Here is a 13,305-nt window from a genome sequence, read left to right as displayed (position 1 = left end):
GGAGGGAAAAAAAGATGTGTGTGGGCATTAGTTGTTTTGCCCACACGTAGGTGTGTGGGCTGGTTGCTGTCCATGCCACACGAGGCGTGTGGCACAACTACCCGATACACCACACGTGTGGCGGTTATCGGGACCGTAAAAAAAATTCCTGCACACGAAAAATATATTCATATACTCCCAAAACAAATATTAATATATTTAAAAAATATGCACGTGGGAAATTTTGTTCATGTAATTTTGAAAGGTGTTTACATATTTCCCCCAAATATGGACGGAGTATCCTGTTAATGATGGCACTTGGTCATACACTGAGGTTGGATTTTTAGCCTTTATTTTGAAAAAAAAAAAAGCAGCAAGCAATCTCAGGGTAAAGGTATAATGCAGGGCATACTGAGATGCATGCTATGATGGAAACCTTATTCTTAACAAATGAAGATAACACACAAGCATATCTGAATAGAAACACCTTGTCTGAAATGAGAAACAATATAAACCTTCAGTAATAATGCATTATCCACATTTTCTTCATACACAGTAAAGTCCACTTCGGTACTTCACATGCGATAAACTAACAGAGGTTACAACCACCACTATGCTGAAAACCACAATTTATGTGCAGTAAATTAGAGAGTTTACACCTATTATGGGGTTCCAATATATGGTATAAGCTGGCATTAAACATCTAACGCCCTATTAGTGTTGTGATACTCATGGTATTTTGTGAATTATCCATGTTTTCCCTGGTATGTCCATTTTCCTGATTTCTTGCTGCAAAATATGCAGGTTGCTCTGGCTCTGGAAGCAAAGCTATTTCATTCTCCAACATAAACACAGCTGATGACATGAGTGGCCTAGCATCTGAATGGTGTTGAACACACAAGAGTCCCACGTGAATGCATCGTAGAACTTCATGAATTGGACAGCGTTGAGTCCGCCAGTTCCATTGCATTTCCACCTTCCCATAATCTCCACGCCTGATGAATAAATTCAAGTTTCAACCAATTAACTCTAGTTTTGTTTAGGTCACCAGGTTCAAGCATTCCATGATACTTACATAAGTTGTAAGGTTTGGGAAGTTCATTATGAGCTGAGGTGAGCTGATCTTCAAGCCACTTACAATCTCCAAGAGAAGAACACCAAAGCTGTAGATGTCCGACTTAACAGAAAAGGCGCCACCCATCACATATTCTGGAGACATGTAACCGCTGTTTAAACATTAAGTTTGCCTCAGTGCACCTTTTAAAGAAAATAGTGTGGGTCTTACTAAGGGGCAGTTTGGTCACACTATTAAATAGTCTAGTTTTACACTTATCCAAAACCATCTATCTCTTTCATGACTTGCATGGAACATCCTAATCAAACACGACTGAAGATCCGTGGCTTTGGGGGATTTAAATTGGAATTAGCAATTGCAAAGATAATAGAGATTAAAGTACAAAAGTGAAAGTGCTCTTAACTAAGCTCATCCTAAATTACTGAATCTCTGAACAAACATAAGATTCTAATTTCATAACTTTCATCCGACAGGGCAGCGAAGCAAAGATATCCGACAAATCTGGCTAATTATTCAAAATTTTCTCATAACTGTCCTCACTTTTTAACAACAGCCTTTAGTTTTTGAATTTAATATATAGAAAATAGTACCCAACTATACTCATCAAAGCATTTCACTAGCATTGAGAACACAAGTTGAACTTAACTAAACCAAAAATATACCAGGCAATGGGAGTAAAGGTGTTCATCCCTGCCAACTTGATTCTATCCCTAAGATTGAACAATATCATAGACACTGCTCAGCACATGAATTACTTACTATGTTCCAACAACTCTAATAGTGTTTCCTTGCTGCTGGTTTCCACCAAATATCCTTGCCATACCAAAGTCTGATATTTTAGGATTCATTTCATTGTCCAACAAGATGTTGCTTGCTTTAAGATCTCTATGAATTATTGTTAATCTTGAATCTTGGTGGAGATAAAGAAGGCCTCTTGCCACCCCTTTAATTATTTTGAACCGTGTCATCCAATCAAGGACATCTTTTCTTGTATTATCTTGCAGCATGAACAGATCAATAAAACAAATTGTTAGTCATCATGCATATTCTTTCAGAATCTGAACAAAAAAACAGTTTATGGTCAACATTGAGAATTTTGTGCAACATGAGATCAGAAGTCGGAATATACCGAAAAGGAAGGAATCCAGGCTTTTGTTAGGCATGTATTCATAGATCAATAACTTCTCATCATCATGAATGCAGCAACTAAGAAGTCTAACTAGGTTTCTGTGCTGCAATTTGGCAATTAGAGTCACTTCATTTCTGAATTCCTCTATACCTTGCCCAGAACCACTGCCAAGCCTTTTGATAGCAACTTCTTTGTCATCTTCCAGTATTCCCTACATAATTGTATACATTTTTGTGAGGTGCTTAATTCCATCATTCTGAACTGAGAAACAATGAAAGCCACAACTTTTTTTCTCCACTGAAACCTACTGCGTTTTTTGGCATATTAGACTGAAGATAATTTGAATAGATTGACAGGACCATTATGGTGTCAAATGTCAATTAGAAGGAAATAAAAAAACATATTTACAAAATCAGACCACAATTCTGGCGGACATATTGTACCCTACTTGCCAATGTTAATTAAGCTTAGTGTTACCTTGTAAACTTTGCCGAAACCTCCCATTCCAAGCATATTGGAGTCGGAGAAATTATCCGTTGCGGCCACAATATCTTCAAAACTAACAAACGGAAAATCTGAATTTTTGCCTCCAAGATCACTAGAAGCACCCAAGTATCGTAGCATCAGTTTCTTCTTGATTTCCTTCTTCCGCCGTACCCCTGCTGATTGACATTGGCACTTAACTGATTAGAACTTAAAGAATAGCTTGGTATGAAGGAAAGGAAGGTAATTATTGCTCTATCTTTCTACTCACATTTCCAGACAATGGCTATGCACGTGAGTAGTAGCAGGCATGCTACAACCGGTGGCACAATCTTCACTAAATTGCTATTTTTCTGAACTGCTGAAATGTATCACAACAGAATTTACTGCATCAAACATAACTTGCAAGAGTATAGATTTAGTTACTTGCATGAAGTACCATGACTGATCTGTGTACCTAGGTATTCTTAATTTCAGTAACCCCTCGAGCGGTACTGCTAGGCATGTGGTAAAACTGAGGGTGCAGTAGTACAAAATACTTGCAGTTTCCCTGTATAACAGAGCTCTATGATAAATGAAAAGGCAAGCTGTTTGCCCTTTCGTGAATAAAATAAATACTTGGTCATTTCCTGACTCTGCATAGACAAAAGGAACTGGCTAATTATGTAGTGGCATCAGGGACGAGTAGTATGTTCGCCTACAGTCCCATGTCTAAAATTTCCCTGTTTTGTACTCCCTCTGTAGAAAAATATAAGAGCGTTTAGATCACTAAAGTATATTTATTTAGTGATCTAAACGCTAGATCACTACTTTAGTGATCTAAACGCTCTTATATTTCTTTACGGAGGGAGTACTTATCTCTGCTGGATGATTAAAAAGAAGTTCTTGTGCATCCAAGTAAACAAAAGAAAAACTATTGATCCGAAACAGTAATGTCGTCCATACCAGCAGGAGAGTCCCCAAGGCGAATGTACAGGTTCTCGCCATAGTTGTTGGTCTTCCACGTGTCGACAAGCTCCCCTGTCCAAACCAAGCACCTTGTCTGATCCCCCAGAGTGCCTGCACTGCTGAGGTTGGCGTAAGCATACGCTGTGCACGAGCAGTTGCCGCTGCACTCCGCCGCGCACTGGTCAAAGCTTCTGTTTCGGATGTGCAAGAACCTGTCAGGCACCTTCATTCCGGACAAGCGCAGAAAATGATTTTTGCTGCCACACTTCAGCGCTTCCACTCTCCGGCACCCTCTCGAGGAATTCATTGGATCAGGCTCAAACCCATCCAAGCACTCGCATGTGGGGGTGGCCCCCGTGAAGTCAGAGTAGCCAAACAGGCCACACGAGCCATAGACACCATAACCGCCGGAGGGGCGCTCGGATGTGGCTATCCATGATGAGGAGTAGCTGTTCCAGGTGAGGAGCCTCATGGTGCCGGTGTAGTCGAGCATGATGCGCGCGTACGGTGAGTCGTCGGAGACCGAGTACATTAGGTAGAACCTGTCCCCTGTGTTGACAATGGTCTGGTACACGACGGAGCTGTTGTTGCCAGGGTATGTGCCACCGGACACCGATGCGCCGTTCCAAACGCTGATGCGGCAGTACAGCTTGGCTCCGTTCCAAGTGACCATCTGCATGCCCAAGTCTGGGTCCAGACCGAACGAGAAGTCTCCTACGGATGGGTCATCCGGGCCCTTCCAAGCGACAAGGCGGCCCACCACACGGCCCTTGTAGCTCAGCAGAAATCTCATGCCCGGGAGGATGGTGTCGGTCGGGTGATCGAAGCTCTGCCATACGACTGTGCCGTTCGGAGACCGGAGGACCAAGTTCCCCGTGTCGAGCAGCACCGCAGAGGCTCTCGCGTCTTCATCGGCCGTGATGTTGTTCTTTGTCATCCAAAGCATGCGGCCTTCAGAATCCGACAGCACTAGGTCGGACTTGACGCTGATGGCGAGTGTCGCGGGTGAAGCGGTGGTGGCCGGGCTGTCGCGGTTGGCAACCCATACGATGGCGCGGCTGCTCTCCGGGATGTTGTAGAACCAAATTCCAACATATAGGCTCCTGTTGGAGTTGGCGGGGGAGAAGAAGCCGAGAGCGAAGACGCCATCCTTGGAGACGAGCAGATCACCAGGGGAGAGTGGCTTCCCCTGTGTCAGTTGATCGTCAGATTTGCTGAAAGGAAACAAGAACAGGAGGATGAAAATGGGGAAGCAGGGCATACCCATTACGCCTCTTTCGTGTGCCAGCCCCCGGTGAAGAAAATGGCATACATATACAAGGATGATTTGATTAGCTGACCCTGAGGCACACGGTTCTCCATAACAGGAAGTAGCTACGTGTATGGTTGGGAGCCGTCAGTCAAACTGATGTTTTTTTTTATCAAAATGCTAAACTCTACTATCATTAGTTCATCAAATATGAAATGTAGGATGTCAAAGTCGAGATTCATCTTTCAGCGTATAATGAATGGACAGCAAGGATCTAGACCAAATCACTGCTGACAAGGCATTCTCAAATGGTACTCGAAGTCTTCAACAATGATGCACGTTAGAAGAAAAACCGCTACTACAAATCTACAGTGGGGATTCTTGGTGGATTTTTGAGTGAGACGGCGAAGGCGACACCTCACTGCACTTTTGTCAAACGCACGAGCGCATCCCTGAGATCAGATGCGCCACATTATATAGTTATCCCTACTGCGTATTTTTACTACTGTAATAATTTCAAAAGTATGTACAAAAGACTAAAACAGAGAAAGAGATAAGCCTAGAGAGACTGTGATGAGAGTAAGGTTGACTGAAGCAGGCCACAGCAAAGGCTAAAAGCTAGACTATTATCAACGAAAAGCCAGGACCCAAGCCACAAATGAAGAGTATTTGTTCCTCTTAGCTGCAAATAAGCCATTCAAATTCCTGCTTGAAATTGGCTCTGCAGTCATATAAACTTGGAAGGACAGACTTGTGTGAAGATAAAACCATCTTCTTCCCCGCCTCTCATCTCAGATCTCGAATTCGAGATTTTCCCCCTCTTGCAGTTTGATTTTACCAAGTTCTGAGCTGGTTCGCGACACAGAATTCTGAGTTGAATACTTTCGAATTTTACCTTGGAAAATCCAAAATTCCAACTCGGATCTGACATTTGGGCTAGGCTTCCGGCGAACCTCACGCAGCGGTGGCGTGCTCCCGCGCGACGGGGGCGCCGGCTCCAGGATCCAGAAGCTTCCCCTCCCCACCGGGCAGCGTGTCGCCGAGGGCTCGGGGGATGCGCGGGGTTCCGCGGGCGGCGGTGACGCGGTCAGAGAAATGGGGCGGGCAAGGGGAAAAAGATGGTTGGGCGGCTGCGGGAACCTCCTCTGCTCCACAAGGCGAGGACTTCAGTGGACGCAGTTCAAACTGGCGGGACCGAAAACAACTCTGAACGCTCCACACTTTTCCCTTTGCCATCCTTCACACAGACCCGAGCATGGCAAACTACGGGGCGGCTGTTTGATTCTAGGCCTTGCATTACCATATTTTGCCATATATTTTGTCAAGCTTGCCCTAAGGTTAATACATCAAAATGAAAGTCACAAGTTGGCAAGTCTAAGGGAATTTTGTCATACTTTTTGTGTGTATGCCATTTGGTGCCCTAGTATGGCTTGCCTAAAATGTGGCTTGAACCAAACACTCATCTAACTTGGTCAATTTTGCCTAACCTTTAGTGTGGCAGCGTTTGGCAAAGTTAGTCACAAATCAACACAATGGGATACATTGTCTTTCAATTTTGCTAAACCTCTTGCCTGTGCTTGATCTTTTTTTCCTGTCGTTCACTTCTTCTTCCCGAGCGTGCGAGATGGGGAGGCCGGACCTTGTCCGAGAAGAAGCAGCCTCACTATTTATCTTAGGCGTGTGGGGGTACAGGTTCACCGGAAAACAACGACCTAACTATCTATCTTAGATGGTCATTAAATATTGATCTGATGGTCAGAAAAAAAGTGACTGATTAAAACTTTTTTTCAGGTACCTATTAAATAGACAGTCCCATTATCATTTCCTTCTCACAAAACCTACCTACACGGCTGAACCTTCCACTCTCACAATTACGCCCACCATCTGATGCTTTCGTTCCTATACTTAAATGTTGCAAAACATTCCTCTCTGGTTGACGCGCTAAAGCAAACCAATCTATGGTTGGATAGTTAGAGAAACTGTGGTATCTTCGTCCATCAGGATCAAATCCTGGTGCTCGCATTTATTTCTAGATTTATTTCAGGATTTTCGACGATGCGCATTCAGTGAGAGGAGACGTTTCCTTCGACGACGAGGTGTCTACGGCGACTTCGTAAATTTCAAGATAATATGACGGCTCAGTCTTTCAGAGGTGCTCATAGGGATAGGATGAGTGTATGCGCGTGTATATGAGATCTTGTGTCTGTACTGATGTTCAAAAAAATATTGGCGCGCTAAACTTCTAGGTTAAGGTGATTGTCTCATCCTAATTACCACTGTCATAGACTCCCTTTTAACATACTACATATCGTCGATCATCCAAATCCCTTGAAAGGTTTTGAAAAGTATCAATGCTATCCATAGAGTCTTCTTTTGGGCGGTAGAAGACACACGTTCTGGAGCTTAATGCATTATCGCTTGGAGTAAATGTTTGCAAACCAAAAAATATTGATGGGTTAGGCATTAAAAACTGGCATGTTCAACATCATTGATGGGTGGCATCGTCACGATCCTCTGGAGCCGCCGCCCGCAGGCACCGAGGCCCAAGACTTGCTCGTTGCAGGATTGGTAGAAGAAGAGGGGACCGACTGAGGTGCATTGCAATGTGGAATGGAGAGTGCATTGTGGACGGCGCCGGCAATGGGCTTGAATAGCCACGGCCAGGGCCAGGCAAACAGACGACCAGCCTGCTTCAATGCGGCTCAACGGCTGAAGTTGGTTCCTCGAGACGTTGCATGCGCATTGAAGCGGCATCCTTGAGAGGTCGCGTCAATCAGCGTCACCCTCTCGTCCAGTCGCATCGCGCAGCAACAATTTTAGCGTGTGCTCTGCATCAGCCCTTATACAGCACGAGAATCAGCGCGTGCGTCGAATAGAAAGGCGGGAGATGCAGGAGGGTTTTTGAATGGGTTGGGTGATAGAACACGTACATGGTAGCGGTCCATATGCCCGTAAAGGTCCTCGCCGGTTTCCGGCAAATATGACGTCCGGACCGCCAAGCAAAGTGACAGAAGACCATGTTGAATGATAAAACACGTCCGGACGCGAGTCCAAACAGTTACAAGCGGTTTGAGAGTGGGCGAGATTGGAGATGCCCAAACCAATCCTCTCCCGCTCATCCTCTCCGCCCCAGCTTGTTTCTTTATGTTTTGGGCCAATGAAGCAGTACCATGAGCTGAGACACCGACAGCACAAAACTCGAGATAAGATATCCACACACTACGAGTCTACGATGAGAGGGCGGGATCCTCTAGATTAGATTAGAGCCACTCACCTGGTAGGCAGTTGTCTATGGCTGCTCTAAGCGCATCGTGCCTCGTCGGTCCCGTCCCATTCAAGGACGTCGCCACCGCCGTCGATGGCCACAGCTCCACACCCGAAGAGTACGAGGACATCGTCTCCGGCCTGCCCAGCAGCACCGCGCTAGGCATGGTCCTGCGCCAATACCGTGGCTCCTGGGTGATCCAAGAAAGAGTCACGGCGTTCATCTCTCTCCAGCGACGCTTCACGCCACGCCCCGGCGACGTGCTCCTCGCGAGCCCGGCCAAGTGCGGCACGACCTGGCTCAAGGCGCTGGCGTTCGCCACCATGGCGCGGGGCGCCTACCCGCCCACCGACGCGCAGCACCCGCTCCTCCGCATGAACCCGCACGAGTGCGTCCCCTTCATGATGAGCTGTTCACCGCCGGGCAGGACGCCAGGCTTGAGGCGCTGCCGTCGCCTCGGCTCATGCACACGCACATGCATCATTCCTTGCTGCCTGCCTCCGTTACTGATAACCCCGACTGCAAAATCGTCTTCATCTGCAGGTAAATGTTTTTGTTTTTGTTTGGCAAGTATAAACTGTTTCCTCTACTTGTTCTCCCATGAATTTCGGCATGTTGTTGCGTCACACCGTCAACGTGCACAACTCCATGAAATTGCCTGATTTACTTTACTGAAATATCATTCATGCCAATAACCAGTGTAGGCGACCTGCGACCTACCGCGTGGTCGGCAATCTCTCAACAACTCCCTCCCTAAAAAATATAAAAGCGTTTAGATCAATATACCTGCTCTTATATAAAAAAAATTTACAGAGGGAGTGCATAATTAACTACAAGCAAATGAAGGCGAGTTGCTCATGGATCTAACTCTAACGTTGTATGCAGGGACCCCAAGGATATGCTTGTTTCCTTGTGGCATTTTCTCAAAGGTGTTCGTCCTTTCACGTTTGATGACCTGTTCAACTCTGCCTGCGAGGGGAAGACCCCCAATGGCCCCATATGGGACCACCTCATCGGCTACTGGAGCGCAAGCAAGACCAGCCCGGACAATGTCCTTTTCCTGAGGTACGAAGAGATGCTCATCGACCCGGTCAGCCACGTCAGGGAGCTGGCGCGGTTCATCGGGCAGCCATTCTCACACGCCGATGAGGCGGCCGGGATACCGGCGGACATTGTGAAGCTCTGCAGTTTTGATAAGCTCAAAGGCCAAGGCGCCAACATGGCAGGCTCATACGACGGGAAGGTTTTCAGTTTCGCACATGAAACCTTCTTCAGGAAAGGGGTGGCCGGAGATTGGGTGAACAATATGACGCCGGAGATGGCGCAACGCTTTGACACCATCATCGAGGATACCCTTAGAGGGTCCGGCCTCACATTCAAGTGATCTCCATCTGTTGCCAAGGGCGGTGGTGCTGGTTGGTGCTTTGTTGGTGTTGATCGCTTCGACATGACATTTTTGTGTCATCATGGCTTTTGTTTTTGTTTCTCTTTCTTTCAGTATTTGTTTACTGTATGATTGTATGACTATATCCTGAATTGAAAACACCGCGATAAAAGACGGATTATGCATCAATCGATGCACAAGCCAGAGGAGTCTCTCAGTTCCAGAACAATAATGCTCCCTCCGTCTCATAATGTAAGACGTTTTTGACACTAGACTAGTGTCAAAAAATGTCTTACATTATGAGACGAAGGGAGTAATAGTTTAGTTGTGTGTTCTAATTATCTTGACCGACTTATATTGTGCTATTGCAGGCTCAATTATAATCAGTATTAGTTTATACTAGAAGCGATCGCACGCCTTGCTGGACGCTCTTTGCTGTGTGGTATCCCTGTTATTGCCTCTTTTTTCCATTCTTGTGTGTTATTGTTTGCACCCCGATCTCTGATGGGCTGTTTTCTGGGGGGCCGCAATCTTTGTGGGTCTGGCGATGTTCCCAGGCTTGGTCATATTTTTCTACGAGTTCCGCTTTGGTACAAGGGCTCCCCTCTCCTATGTCTCGCCTTCAGCGAAAGAGGTAGGAACCCTTGCTGAAGGGGAGACTGAGTTGGGCCAGAGCGCAGGAGGCAGCAGCCTCCTATTTTCCGTTTTTTTTACCTTCTCTGTTTCACTTTTTTGCTTTATTATTTCAATTCTGTACATACATTAAATATTATAAATATATATATTACAAAAAATAACTCTAAAAAACATTTGAAAAATGTTTATCAACCATTTGAAAAATGTTAAATGTGTATAAAATGTTTATCATGTATATGAAAAATGTATATATAAAAATTTGATAATGTATTAAAAAATGTTAATCAAGCATTTGAAAAAAAATCATAAGTATTTGGAAAATGGTGATAAAGTTTTTGAAAAATGTTAAATGTATATAGGAAAATGTTGACCATGTATTAAAAATTTGATGAAATTGCTTGATCATGTATATAGACATTGTTAATCAAGCATTTGAAAAAAAATCATAAGTATTTGGAAAATGGTGATAAAGTTTTTGAAAAATGTTAAATGTATATAGGAAAATGTTGACCATGTATTAAAAATTTGATGAAATTGCTTGATCATGTATATAGACATTGTTAATCAAGCATTTGAAAAAAAAATTGAATAAGTATTTGAAAATGGTGATCAAGCATTCGAAAAATGTTAAATGTGTATAGTAAAAATGTTGACCATGCATGTATTGAAAAAATGATGAGTCTTTTTTATCATGTATATAAACATGTCAATCAATCATTTGGAAAAATGTTGAATAAGTATTTGAAAAATGGTGATCGAGTATTTGAAAAATGTTAAATGTGTATAGAAACAATGTTGACCATGTATTAAAAAATTATGATTTTTTATCATGTATATAAACATGTTAATCAAACATTTGAAAAAATGTTGAATAAGTATTAGAAAAATGGTGATCAAGAATTTGAAAAATGTTAAATGTGTATAGAGAATATGTCACCATGTACTAAAAAAATGATGAATTTTTTATCATGTATGTAAACATGTTAATCAAGCATTTTAAAAACAATGTTGAATAACTATTTGAAAAATGGTGATCAAGCATTTGAAAAATGATAAATTATTGGGTTTCGGCATCGGTTCCTTTTTCAGTTCATCGGTTTCTATGTCCACTCCAGCCACCAACTACAAAGGCGTCAGAAACCAGAAAAATAATAAAAACCAGAAGAAAAACAAACTCCAAATTGGAAAAGGAGAATGTAATATTGAAATGCCACAATGCAAAAAAGCAAAAATACTATGTACCTCCCATGGCGAGTGCTATGCGATTTCATTCTTGCAGCGGGCTGGGATGCTTAAGTGCAAACCGACAAGTACACCGATGTCTACCACTGACAATATCACTGTTGTTGATGGTGAGCTTCTGTCCTCTGCTGATGCGACGGAGTATAGGAGTGTTGTTGGTGGTCTTCAGTACTTGACGATCACGAGACCAGATATTTCTTTTGTTGTCAACCCCGTGACACTCATTGGTCTGTTGTTATGCGCATCTTGCACTACATTCGATTTACTGTGTCTCATGGCTTGCATATTCAACCGACCTGGGAACGTTGCAGAAAACAAAAAATTTCCTACGGTTTCACCAAGATCCATCTATGAGTTCATCTAGCAACAAGTGATCGGATGCATCTACATACCTTTGTAGATCGCGAGCGGAAGCGTTCAAAGAACGGGGATGATGTAGTCGAACACGACATGATCCAAATCACCGGAGATCTTAGCGCCGAACGGACGGCACCTCCGCGTTCAACACACGTACGGTTAGCGTGACGTCTCCTTCTTCTTGATCCAGCAAGGGGGAAGGAGAGGTTGAGGAAGATGGCTCCAGCAGCAGCACGACGGCGTGGTGGTGATGGAGCTGCAGTACTCCGTCAGGGCTTCGCTAAGCACTATGGAGGAGGAGGATGTGTTGGAGAGGGAGAAGGAGGCAACCAAAGGCGTGTATGAAGAGCCCTCCTTCCCCCACTATATATAGGAGGGCCAAAGGGGGGGGGCGCCGGCCCTAGGAGATCCAATCTCCTAGGGGGGGCGGCGGCCAGGGAGGTTTCCCTCCCCCCAAGGCACCTAGGAGGTGCCTTCCACTATTGGGACTCTTCCCTTTTGTGAAACCCTAGGCGCATGGGCCCTTGGGGCTGGTGCCCTTGGCCCATGTAGGCCAAGGCGCACCCCCTATAGCCCATGTGGCCCACCGGGGCAGGTGGACCCACCCGGTGGACCCCCGGGACCCTTCCGGTGGTCCCGGTACAATACCGATAACCCCAAAACTTGTCCCGATGGCCGAAATAGCACTTCCTATATATAATTCTTTACCTCCGGACCATTCCGGAACTCCTCGTGACGTCCGGGATCTCATCCGGGACTCCGAACAACATTCGGGTTACTGCATATACATATCCCTACAACCCTAGCGCCACCGAACCTTAAGTGTGTAGACCCTACGGGTTCGGGAGATATGTAGACATGAGCGAGACGACTCTCCGGTCAATAACCAACAGCGGGATCTGGATACCCATGTTGGCTCCCACATACTCCATGATGATCTCATCGGATGAACCACGATGTCGAGGATTCAAGCAACCCCGTATACAATTCCCTTTGTCAATCGATATGTTACTTGCCCGAGATTCGATCGTCGGTATCCCAATACCTCGTTCAATCTCGTTACCGGCAAGTCACTTTACTCGTACCGTAATGCATGATCCCGTGACCAGACACTTGGTCACTTTGAGCTCATTATGATGATGCATTACCGAGTGGGCCCAGTGATACCTCTCCGTCATACGGAGTGACAAATCCCAGTCTTGATCCGTGTCAACCCAACAGACACTTTCGGAGATACCCGTAGTATACCTTTATAGTCACCCAGTTACGTTGTGACCTTTGGTATACCCAAAGCACTCCTACGGTATCCGGGAGTTACACGATCTCATGGTCTAAGGAAAGGATACTTGACATTGGAAAAACTCTAGCAAACGAACTATACGATCTTTAGCTATGTTTAGGATTGGGTCTTGTCCATCACATCATTCTCCTAATGATGTGATCTCGTTATCAATGATATCCAATGTCCATAGTCAGGAAACCATGACTATCTGTTGATCAACGAGCTAGTCAACTAGAGGCTTACTAGGGACATGTTGGTGTATGTTATTCACACATG

At 44.7% G+C, this 13,305-nt stretch overlaps 2 pseudogenes across 2 annotated transcripts; one reads left to right on the top strand and one right to left on the bottom strand.

Moving 5' to 3' along the window:
* Positions 1-472: 472 nt before the first annotated feature.
* LOC147987363 (G-type lectin S-receptor-like serine/threonine-protein kinase B120) lies at positions 473-6,010 on the bottom strand (annotated as a pseudogene). Its single transcript, XR_015617632.1, has 8 exons — positions 5,759-6,010; positions 3,612-4,988; positions 2,938-3,024; positions 2,661-2,845; positions 2,184-2,394; positions 1,814-2,051; positions 1,055-1,205; positions 473-974 (listed from the first exon to the last, which is right to left on the bottom strand). The product of XR_015617632.1 is annotated as a G-type lectin S-receptor-like serine/threonine-protein kinase B120 (transcript).
* Positions 6,011-8,014: 2,004 nt separating this feature from the next.
* LOC125540202 (flavonol 3-sulfotransferase-like) lies at positions 8,015-9,713 on the top strand (annotated as a pseudogene). Its single transcript, XR_015615286.1, has 2 exons — positions 8,015-8,671; positions 9,014-9,713. The product of XR_015615286.1 is annotated as a flavonol 3-sulfotransferase-like (transcript).
* The last annotated feature ends 3,592 nt before the right edge of the window (positions 9,714-13,305 follow it).

Source organism: Triticum urartu, chromosome 2A, assembly GCF_056163025.1.
Source record: "Triticum urartu cultivar PI428250 chromosome 2A, HENAU_Tu73, whole genome shotgun sequence".
Taxonomy (NCBI): Eukaryota; Viridiplantae; Streptophyta; class Magnoliopsida; order Poales; family Poaceae; genus Triticum; species Triticum urartu.
Note: the sequence above shows the minus strand (reverse complement) of the source record. Positions and strands in the feature narration are given on the sequence as shown.